We start from the raw sequence: 12,383 nt of genomic DNA on the forward strand, positions 1-12,383 counted from the left end.
TTCTAACTACCAAATATTAATAACCTTAAGGGGATGTGTTGTGGCCGCTGTCAACGCGGGAGACAACATGATTGGCTATGATGTCATCCGGGGGAGTGGATTACTCTGCCCCAGAATCTTTGTAGCAAGTATAGTGAAATTTTACTTATAATATCCTTCAAAGCTGCAAAATATGTTTGTTTGCACTATTGTAAGGTTTTGACACATATATTAAAAAACTGATTCTGCTTATGACAAAATCTACAATGAACACACAAACAAAAAATTCAACGAAGAAGGTCCTGGACAATATGGGCACAGGCGAGAAGAACTGTGCCTTGTGTCACTTCACTCAAGTTTTCTGACTCTATATTGTTCAACTACCTCTCCAATTTAGATGTTCCTTATTTCAATTTGCAAAGTCTGGTCACCCTAATCACAACCAAAGTAACAGAAAAGAACAATTATATATCAAAACCAAGTAAACAACAGTCTCTCTTTTTCCTGGTCTGTTTCTGTTCTGGAACCTAGTTTTCAATTGCTCTATGCTTGACTTTAATGGGTCTTTTGTTTACCCACTGCTAAACCTCTTCTTTAGTATCTTTGTAAATTTGTAAAAAATTAAAATAAAAAGCTACAAGAAATTAGCTCTGTAGCCATTGAGAAAATAATGTATTAAGAAACTATTACCTAATTCTGAGGACATTGCAAAGCTATGTTATTATTAGTCTAAGGACAAAAGAGAGATTTGCCTTAAATGTACAAACTATGCACCTGTTTAGGGGAGAAAGGGCCATTAGGTGCTTGAAATTTTTGTTCACTATACATTTTGTTAATGGTAATCAAAACGACCACACATTTATAAATACATAATAACCTCACCAATTTGCAGTGCTGAAGCTTAAGAAGGTAAATCAAATTCATTTTATGGGCACCATAGATGCTAGGGATGACTTGCTTAGGGCATAAGGCTGATGTTACTCTACAGTCACTCTATCCTCCTGAATAAGTTTGTTTTCAAAAGAATTTGTTACATAGAAACTAAAAAAATCTTACAAGACCTAAGCAGTTGGGGTAAAAGATCTAAGTCTCTTACCAAAACTTATTTGGGGTTGTATTTTCCAAAGGCAGCTAGTTTTATTGTCTGTTTACCAAGTACAGTAGTATTTACCTGGAAGAGTGGCAGTCGTACAACACAGTGGCTGTTCCAAAGAGTTACACGTGTCAAAAATGGGTATGAGTGTATTCATACAATTATACTCCAAGTATATCTTTTAAGATGGGTTCTATAAGGTTGCTGAAAAGCTGCTTTTAGAACATCTATGCAGTAATGCGTCAGTTTTGACTTCATGTCTCTCAACCTTAAGAATTAAATACAAAAATAAAATTCCCTTTACGACGTTTTACCTGACCTTACATCGGTTTCTACATCATAAAATTAAAATAAGTGTTATATTTTACAGTATTGTACTTCACATACATACATACATACATATACCAAGGCACTTTCCCCAATTTTGGGGGGTAGCCGACATCAACAAAGAAACAAAAACAAAAAGGGGACCTCTACTCTCTACGTTCCACCCAGCCTAACAAGGGACTCAACCGAGTTCAGCTGGTACTGCTAGGGTGTCACAGCCCACCCTCCCACATTATCCACCACAGATGAAGCTTCATAATGCTGAATCCCCTACTACTGCTACCTCCGCGGTCATCTAAGGCATCGGAGGAAGCAGCAGGGCCTACCGGAACTGCGTCACAATCGCTCGCCTTTCATTCCTATTTCTAGCACGCTCTCTTGCCTCGCTCACATCTATCCTCCTATGTACTTCACATGGAAGATTATTATTGTTGGTATCTGGTTTTTATAGAAGGAAATTAGCCTAGGTTGTACTTTTGTTGTGTTTAATATATGCACAGGGAACACATGCAACTTTATAAGGTGAAAACTGAACACAAGTAAAAAATTTAATTGGGTTGTCTTTTGAAACCAATTAAAGACATAAGGGAAGTTATTATTGCAGTTTGATAAAAGTGAAATGCCATGAATGTATACACTTGCCTCCTTACAGCCAGTATGATTATGGGAAACATTTATACATTAGTGACAAACTTTTTTAACCGAGTAGTTGTACACACGCAATGTTGTCACTGGTCATAATCAAATCTAATCTAATGCTGAATTTAACTTGCATAACCATATAGCCCCTATGGGAAACCTTTTCAATTAAGGTAAAGGAGGCAATGAACAGTTCTCATCAATATTGCTGGTATTGAAATCCTTGGAATAGGTTTTCTCTTTCTGAAACGAGTTACCCTAACTTTTCTATCTTTTGCAGTCTCCACATTAATTTCCATTTAGTTGGCATCTTCATCAACTGTATACCTTTTTTCTAGATTTACATCCTGCTACTTGCATATCTAGAGCCTTTCTCTGTCTAACTATTCTTCAACTACTTCCAGTTGCTGGACTACTATTTCCACATTTGTAATATAATCTTTTCCCTATACAGTAATCAGGCTATAAATTTCAGATTTATAAATATGACCAGTGCTGGGGTCTGGAAGCTCATTCACCCGGAGAAAAATCCCTTGTGGTTATAGTACAAAGTAAAAGTTGAAAGAAGTTGGATATCAAGATCAACGAAAGGAAATGGGAACAAAGATATACTGTAGTAGAAGGTCACATGTGAAAATGGCTAGAGGCCAAAAGCATACAGTAAAGACTCTTAGCATTTCATAATATATATTTTCAAATTCTCAATTTTCACTGTCTGTGCAATTGCTTCATTTCTGCAGTGCACATTAGTGGAGCTCTCAATCCCATTTCACAAATCTTAGATCTATCTACTAATGGGAGTTTTTTATTTGCCAAAAGTCTGGCAACTTTTTCTAACTTCATCCATGGTCTAACAAAGATCTCTTTTAAGCTTTAACAAGTAACAGCGCTGGAGATTACCCTAGAAGTGTCACATGGATTTAATGTTTATAAAAATAATGGGGGATAGGACGATGGTGCTCTTGTTCCACTTATGCTTTCCCAGAAAAATAAAAAGTGACGCTGCTGCTAACTAGAACAGACCTGAAAGTGATGATGTCAGCGTAGTTACTGGGATGGTGATCTGCATTCCTAATGCTTCTACAATTAGGAGACACACTCCGTGGCAAAAGCTTTGCATAGGCAACCTAATACTCAATAATGTACCGGAAACAAAAAAAAATTAAATTACTTGGAGTTTTCTAATATAAATAACACATCATGGAGTGAATTCCATATTGGAATTAGACTAAAAACACAAATAATATAAATACTAATTGTTTTAAGAATTTATATTATTTGTTTTTAGTCTAATTCCAATTATGGAATTCACTTCATGATGTGTTATTTATATTAGAAAACTTTTAGTTATTAGGTAAATACTGTAACTATTGATTTTTTGTTTTTATCTTACGATGTAAAACTCTGCTTTTCTCTGTTCACAATGTATATAAATATTATAAGTATTTGTTAACGTAAAGAAATTAATTTTTGCAGCTGATGATGGGTTAAGGAATGTACCCGAAAACTTCGATGGGATAAATAGAAAAAATGTCATGGATTGTATTGCTGAACGTCCTACAATTTCTTATTCGAGTGAGATTTCCAGGAGGGACCCCACAAGTAGACGTGATAACATACAGGTATAGTAGAGAAGCCTGGATCTAGATAAGGAAGTGGGAGACGACTCAAAGAAAATACAAAAAAGCTAAACTAGATGTAGTGTTTTTAGAAAAATGTCTTAAATGATAATAACAATAATAATAATAATACACTAACAGCTTAGTATAAAAAATACTAGTAATGTATACTATAAATTAATGTACAGTAGTTAAAACATGATATTGTCTAGCATGATGATGATGATAATAATAATACTGTATAACAGAGATTAAAAAATAAATGCACACAATAACTCCATCACCAACAGCTGCTAACTATTTGGCACTCATGTAGGTCATATACTATAATACCCATACTATAAATATTACCAATGAAAATGATTAAAAAGAGACTTTAGAACATGATACACTTCTATAAATGATTATGAAATATTTGATGATATAAAATGTAAGATAGAAATTACGTATTGTAATATGTAATCAGAGATATGAAATGATTCCAATATCTACTGTCTTAAAAATGAAAGAAAAGTTGTATGAATTAAATTGTTATTTAGAAAGTTTGAATAATATTAACTTTGATAAAGTATGTTACTTCAGGTTTAAAAATAATGACTTTAGAATTTGCTGGATAACCTCCAACTGTCAAAAGCTAGGCAGTGAGATGCTTCATGAAACTTTTTCACACGAGGCTGTTAAAGATCTGGTTGATCTGGAAGTCCTCTTGGGACTTCTACGAGAAGATCTAGAAGGTCCAGATACCACTCCACTCGAGGCCACTTTGGCTCAATTGGTGTTTTCATTAGGTTTTGAGACATTCTTATTTTGTTCAAGACCTGCCAAATCAGGCAGAACGGGTAAAGGCATAGACGCACATCCCATCCTATGGGTGTTGAAATGCGTCCTCCAGTACTGCAGCTGGGTTTGGGACTGAAGAGCAATACACTGCTAGTTTGTGGTTCAGGTGTGTGCTAAACATCCATTATCGGGGAACCCACAAAGTCAGGATACCCCTCACCACTTGAGGATTCAAAAACCATTTTGAGCCAATTATTGTCACTAGTTGGTTCCGATTGTCTGCTATTACATAATTTTTCCCTGGGATGAAATGGGCTGATATTTGGACAGTATTCACCTGAGCCCAATGTTGCATCCCTACCGCCAATTGACAAAGGAGTGGAGACATCAAGCCTCAATTTGATACTAAGGTCATGTTGTCGCTCGTCAACACTATCGAGGCGCTCTTGACGGTCTCTGAGAAATGCCGTAACAGTAGGTAAGCTGCTCTTAGTTCTATCTAAGTTATGTGGAACGATTAGTCTTCCCGTGACCACATTCCTGATATTTGTTCTTGCTGAAAATGGGCTCCCCATCCTTGGTGCACAGGATTTGAAAACTGTATGAAGTCTGGAGGGAGAACCTGTAGAGGTGTACCAGCTAACAGGTTCTTCTCCTTGATCCACCAGCAAAGGTCTGACTTTACATCTCGAAGGATGTTCAGGTGGGTTGATGGAGAGACTGATGCCTGGGGCTATTGACTTTTCAAGGCCCACTCAACCGAACGGAGATGCATTCTCCCAATCGGTACCAACTTCTCTAGAGAGGTGAGGTGTCCGAGAATTCAGCCAAAGATACGCTTGAACGAAGTCTTTCTCGTGGAAGGGTGTTGCGATCTGTCTCAGTCACCGGACTCTGCAGGTAAAATGAAAATACTCTGACTTGGTCAAAATTTATATCCAACTGAGCCCAACGAACCAATACCTACAGCAGCCTATCCTTCACCGGAGAATCCGAAAGTCCCAAGGAAGGCCACAAGAGATGCAAAGCATCATGGAATGTGACTCCCCAAGGGAGGAAGGTTTCACTGCCTCACTAGGCTGGATGGGAAGAGCTTCCTGACCTGAGGGTTGTCCATGAGTTAAACTACTACCACTCTTGCTTGATCAACCACTGGAGGAGGCCAAATGAGAAGAGGCAGTAAGAAGGGTACCAGGAGAGGAAGGTTAGTTAGGATTTCTTTTACTTTGAGGAAGACTCCAAAGGTGAAGAATCCCTTTTTAACCTTTTTTATCTTCCTCCTGTCATACCACTTCCACTGGGACGATGGCCACTCCCAACACTTGTTGCATGGAGAAGCCTGCATGCAGGAGTGTCCTCTACACGAAAGGCAAAACTAGAGAGGATCCGTCTCCATTACCGACATAAACGTGCCTCACTATGCCAGGAGAAACCCGCATGATGGTAACCTCAAAGGTTAACACACTGCTCACACCTGCAAAAAGAAAATAAAAGATTAAAAGTTTTCAGGCAAGCCAGTTCCAGGAGCATGGAAAGAGAATGTTCACTCTCGGCCACAGTTGGTATCAATGAGGTTGTAGTGAGTGAGCAGGGGGTGGGGGGGGGGGGGGGGGGGGGGGGGGTGGGGGGGGGGGGGGGGTATTCCATGCTAGCCACAGTTAACAACTCGACTGGTTGTTGACACCTCACTAAAAGTTTTTATACCAGTCTTCTAGCTTGTCCTGTTATCTTCTGCTATGTAAAGAATGATGGTTTGTATTTGTGATGGAACAAATACTATTTATGTAAAATGATATTTTAATTATAAAATAAATTTTTGAATATACTTACCCGGTGAATATATAATAGCTGAGCCTCCGGCGGCTCGACAGAAAAACACACCAAAAACTCGTGAGCGATCGCTATGAAGGTTGTGGGTGTGCCCACTAGCGCCAACTATCGGCCAGATACCGCATATACATGTAAACAGACCCAATTTTTCTCATCCCGCTGGGTCTCTATCGGGGAGGAAGGGGGGGCCTTTATATATTCACCGGGTAAGTATATTCAAAAATTTATTTTATAATTAAAATATCATTTTTAAATATTAAACTTAGCCGGTGAATATATAATAGCTGATTCACACCCATGGTGGTGGGTAGAGACCAGAGTTAATTAAGTTTACAGCGTATATGCTTAGAGTTTTTGACAGTTATATCATAACAAAACCCAAATATATAAAGGTACCTGGTAAGGAAGTTGACTTAGACGATTACTCTGCCTTATTAGTCTGTCTTCCTCACGAAGCCCAGCGATCCTCTTAGGATGCTGAAAGACTCCCAGGAGATGAAGTATTAAGGGCTGCAACCCATACAACAGGACCTCATCAAACCCCTAATCTGGGCGCTCTCAAGAAATGACTTTGACCACTCGCCAAATCAACCAGGATGCGAAAGGCTTCCTAGCCTTCCGTACAACCCAAAAAACAATATTAAAAACATTTCAAGAGACAGATTAAAAAGGATATTGGAATTAGGGTAATGTAGTGGTAGAACCCTCACCCACTACTGCACTCGCTGCAACGAATGGACCCAGTGTGTAGCAGTCCTCGTAAAGAGTCTGGACATCTTTTAAGTAAAATGACGCGAACACTGACTTGTTTCTCCAAAAAGTCGCGTCCATAATACTTTGCAAAGATTTATTTTGCTTGAAGGCCACGGAGGTTGCTATTGCTCTAACTTCGTGCGTCTTAACCTTAAGCAAACATCGGTCTTTCTCATTCAAGTGAGAATGAGCTTCTCGTATTAAAAATCTGATAAAATATGACAAAGCATTCTTTGACATAGGCAATGATGGTTTCTTAACTGAGCACCATAATGCCTCAGATTTACCTCCTAATGACTTAGTACGAGCTAAATAGAACTTAAGAGCTCTAACAGGACATAATACTCTTTCCAGTTCGTTGCCTACGATCTCTGATAAGCAAGGAATATCAAAAGATTTAGGCCAAGGACGAGAAGGCAGTTCATTTTTGGCCAGGAAACCAAGTTGAAGTGAACAAGTGGCTTTTTCTGTAGAAAAAGCCGATGTTCTTACTGAAGGCATGAAGTTCACTGACCCTTTAAGCTGAAGCCAGGCACACTAGGAAAAGTGTCTTGAGGGTGAGATCCTTCAGGGAGGCTGAATGTAATGGCTCAAACCTGTCTGACATGAGGAACCTTAGGACCACGTCTAAGTTCCATCCAGGAGTTGCCAAACGACGTTCCTTAGAGGTCTCGAAAGACTTAAGGAGATCTTGGAGATCTTTATTGTTGGAAAGATCTAAGCCTCTATGTCGAAAGACCGAAGCCAACATGCTCCTGTAGCCCTTAATCGTGGGAGCTGAAAGGGAGCGAACCTTTCTCAGATGTAAAAGAAAATCTGCGATTTGGGCTACAGAGGTACTGGACGAGGACACAGATGCTGACTTGCACCAGTCTCGAAAGACTTCCCACTTCGACTGGTATACTCTAATGGTAGAAGCTCTCCTCGCTCTTGCAATCGCACTGGCTGCCTCCTTCAAAAAGCCTCGAGCTCTTGAGAGCCTTTTGATAGTCTGAAGGAAGTCAGACGAAGAGCGGGGAGGCTTTGATGGACATTCTTTACGTGGGGCTGACGTAACAGATCTACCCTTAGAGGAAGACTTCTTGGAAAGTCTACCAGCCATTGAAGTACCTCGGTGAACCATTCTCTCGCGGGCCAGAGGGTAGCAACCAACGTCAACCTTGTCCCTTCGTGAGAGGCGAACTTCTGCAGTACCTTGTTGACTATCTTGAATGGTGGGAATGCATATAAGTCCAGAAGAGACCAACCCAGTAGACACGCGTCTATGTGGATTGCTTCTGTATCGAGGACTGGAGAGCAATAGATTGGTAACCTTTTGGTCAACGAGGAGGCAAAGAGGTCTATGGTGGGTTGACCCCAAGTAGCCCAAAGACTCTTGCCCACGTCCTTGTGGAGGGTCCATTCCGTGGGTATCACCTGACCCCTCCGACTGAGACAGTCTGCCAAGACGTTCAAGTCCCCCTGGATGAATCTCGTCAACAGGGAGATGCCTCGATTTCTTGACCATAAGAGAAGGTCCCTTGCGATCTCGAGCAGCGTGAAGGAGTGTGTGCCTCCTTGCTTGGAGATGTACGCCAAAGCTGTGGTGTTGTCTGAGTTGACCTCTACCACTTATTTTCGAAGAAGCTTTCGAATATCAAGGCCAAGTGGACTGCTAATAGCTCCTTGCCATTGATGTGCATGCTCTCCTGACTTGAGGTCCACAGACCCGAGCATTCCCGACCGTCCAGGGTTGCACCCCAACCCAAATCCGACGCTTCTGAGAACAACACGTGGTTTGGGTTCTTGACTGCTAGGGATAGTCCCTCTCTCAGACTGATATTGCTGTCCCACCATTTAAGGCATGCCTTTACTGGTTCGGAGACTGGGAATGATACCGTCTCTAACGTCTTGTCCTAGTTCCAGTGAGAGGCTAGATGGAACCGGAGAGGCAGAAGGTGTAGTCTCCCTAGTGAGACAAACTGCTCCAGGGATGAGAGAGTCCCTACGAGACTGTTCCAACTCCTGACTGAACAAACGTTCTCTTTTCAGCATTAGTTAGATTTCGAGCAGGGCTTGTTCTATTCGGGTGGCAGACGGAAAAGCCCGAAAAAAACTGGACTGCGAATCTCCATCCCAAAATATAGAATAATCTGGGATGGGATCAGTTGGGATTTTTAGGTTGACCAAAAGTCCCAACTCCCTGGCCAGACTCAACGTCCAATGTAGATCCTGCAGACAGCGAAGACTGGACGATGCTCTGAGAAGCCAGTCGTCCAAGTACAGGGAGGCTCGGATCCCCGATAGATGGAGGGATTTTGCCACATTCCTCATGAGCCTCGTAAACACGAGAGGAGCAGGACTGAGGCCAAAGCACAGGGCTCGAAACTGGTACCCCACATTCCTGTAAACAAACCTCAGAAACGGTTGGGAATCCGGGTGTATAGGAATGTGGAAGTATGCCTCCTGAAGGTCGAGAGAGACCATCCAGTCGCCTTCCATTAATGCTGTCAAGACAGCCTGGTAGACTTCATCGTGAAGTTTGTTTTGACAATGAATACATTGAGCGCACTTGCCTCTTACGTACTCCTGCAGTGAACATGGCTGCCAGATCATTGGAGCCATCCCTGAGGGACTTGTTCCTGCAGAGAACGTGGCTGTCAGATCATTGGAGCCATCCCTGAAAGCCTTGTTTATGCATGACATAATTGTACAGCAAAACTTCAAACGCTCGAAAAAAACTCCTAACAGGAGATGGTCTAGCTCTGAAGTCGACCATAAAATCTTGGAGCGTCTCATGGCCAGGCGCCAGGGAGAGTCTATGAGGTTTGAGAAGTCTATCTGGGCAGAGGCAGGAACTCCCAAGCCGAGAACTTCTCCCGTGTCATATCAGACTCTCGCTCTATAAGCCAGCTTAAAAGTAGGGAAAGCAAAGGCTGTCTCCCCCAAACTCCTCCTGGTGATTAACCAGTCGCCTAGCAAACGTAAAGCTCTCTTAGAAGAGCGAGAGAGCACTAGCTTATAAAACAACGGCTTCGAAGTAGCTAGGCCTAGTGTAAACTCTGACGTTTAGGCGAACGAGGAGCAGCAGTTACAAAAAGATCCGGACAAAGATCCTTAAAAATCAGCATGATTTATTTAAAGTCCATAGAGGGCTGAGCAGCTTTAGGCTCCTCTCCGTCTGACAGAGTCCTCAAGGGAATATCAGTAGGAAGGGGATCAGCAACTTCCTCATCTGAAGGAACCTTGTCCGACAATAGCCGAGTCTCAAGCAAGGGAGAGACCTGCCGTGGTGGCAATGCTTGACAAGCAGAGTCCACACGCAAAGGAGCAATCAGTAGCAGTCAAGGACGCTATGTCATGTAACTGCTTAAAGGACTGACCAGTAACAACAACAGGTGCGGGAGGACGTTCGACGTCAACTCGAGACTGCCTTGACTGCTTAGACTGAGCAGTCAAAACAACTCTTGACTGCGGTGATTGACGCTCAACGTCAAAACAAGTCAACTCTGCTGGTTGGTGAACGTCCTGAACCTCAACAAGAGCAAGCGGTAGCGGCTGAACGTCCACAAGCGGCTAAGAGTCAACACGGGACTGCATCGAGTGAGGCTCTACAAAACACGATTGACGTGATTTTGTAACGTCAATGTCAACAGGACGAGCAAAGGCTCGTTTGGGCGGCTGACGGCCAAGATCTGATCAGCTAAGCGGCGACGATCATCGTGAACCTGCTCAACAGAATAGTCCTCCATAAGAGAGGCAAGCTTATTCTGCATGTCTTGCCGTACAACCCATTTAGGATCAACGGGAATGGTTGCGGTAAGAGACGAGGGTAACGTCTGTGACTGCAAAACCTTGCCTACAAAAAGACTCTCGGAGCCTGTGTTACACTTTTGTTTAGGCGGCGAGCAGTCTTCCGATGACTGCATAGGATCAGAGCTGTCCTAATTGTTACAACCAGGACGCTGGACCTGTCTTGAAAGGACTGACTTTCGCTTAAAGGGCCTCGAAACCTTGTTCCACGGTTTCTTATGCGAAAAGCCTTCGGATGACGAGGAAAAAATCGTCTCGCTCGTCTTACGGTAGAGGCGGTGTTGATGAGACACGCCTGAAACCATAGAGGGAACGTCTGTTCGCTGATCAAGTCCTCTCGAACCCATAAGTCGTACGACATTACTTCTCCCCTGGGCTTGGGAGCTTGCAAGAGGTCTCGGACTAGGTGAACGACAGGCACGAACAGACGAACCCTCGGTTGCAACACTGATAACACTTTGCGCAATTATCACTTTATCACTACGATTTTCTGTTTTGCACTTACTTCACTGAAATCGAATTTTACAACAATTCACATTAGGTATGAATAAAACTGATTTCTACCTGAAGCACGCAATTCTACCCTCATCAAAAGGTTATAATTGCGAAATCAGTCGTATAATGTAAGCACATTAATACAAGCAAAAAACAGTAAACATATATTAAGATAAAAAGATCAGTGGCTGGGAAGGAGACTAAACACTAGTTCATTCAAAACTACGTTTTCAATCTCTCACCGTACAGTGTCTTGGGACGAGAATAAAAACTAAAAACGTTTTATCCTTTCTCCCCGTACAGAGACTAGGGACGAGAGTAAAAAACTGACTCGAGAACAAAGATCGGAACGTTCTCTCTTCCTCTCTCTGTCTCTCTCTTGGTTTTGCACCGAAGAGAAGAGCCCACTTACCTTTCGTCAATAAACAGGTTATTTGACCAAAGGAAAAAACTGAAAGGTTTTTCAATTAACAAGTTCCTTTAAAATAGTATTTAAAACATTTAAGTTTGAAAGAAGAATGAACAAAACGTCAGAATCGATTTACTCTTTCTGCAAAGTGAAACCGTGATTCTCTCTCTCTCTATCGTAACGATAGAGCGCAAACTGCGTAGCATAAATAAACTAAACGTTAGTTCATCTTTGAAACAGTACGAAGACTATTCAAAGAAAATCTTTCATAAAATATTTACTAAAAAATATTTATTTAATAAGTTTTAAATCATTTGCTCTGTAAAAGTTATTTACGATTGAAAGGGCTCAACGTTGTTTAACTTCGGTTTCCAAGTTAGGACCGCCTACTCTCGGATTAGAGGAGGAATAGGAAAGGTCGCATATAAACAAATCATTAAAATTTATCTTGATGTTTATTATAAATGGAAAGCTAATCGAAGAGGCCTAATAAAGGCGGTTGAGATATAAAATATATAGTTAACCACAACAATTTATAACGTGATAAGATAATTGCTAAAAGCCTAAAACACACTTCCGTACTAAGGGAAGGGTCGGCCATTTAAAAGTCAAAGAAAGTCCAAAAAAACAATCCAAAGTCATCAAAAATTAAATCTATCCAAAAACG

This window comes from Palaemon carinicauda, chromosome 12 (assembly GCF_036898095.1).
Source record: "Palaemon carinicauda isolate YSFRI2023 chromosome 12, ASM3689809v2, whole genome shotgun sequence".
Classification (NCBI taxonomy): Eukaryota; Metazoa; Arthropoda; class Malacostraca; order Decapoda; family Palaemonidae; genus Palaemon; species Palaemon carinicauda.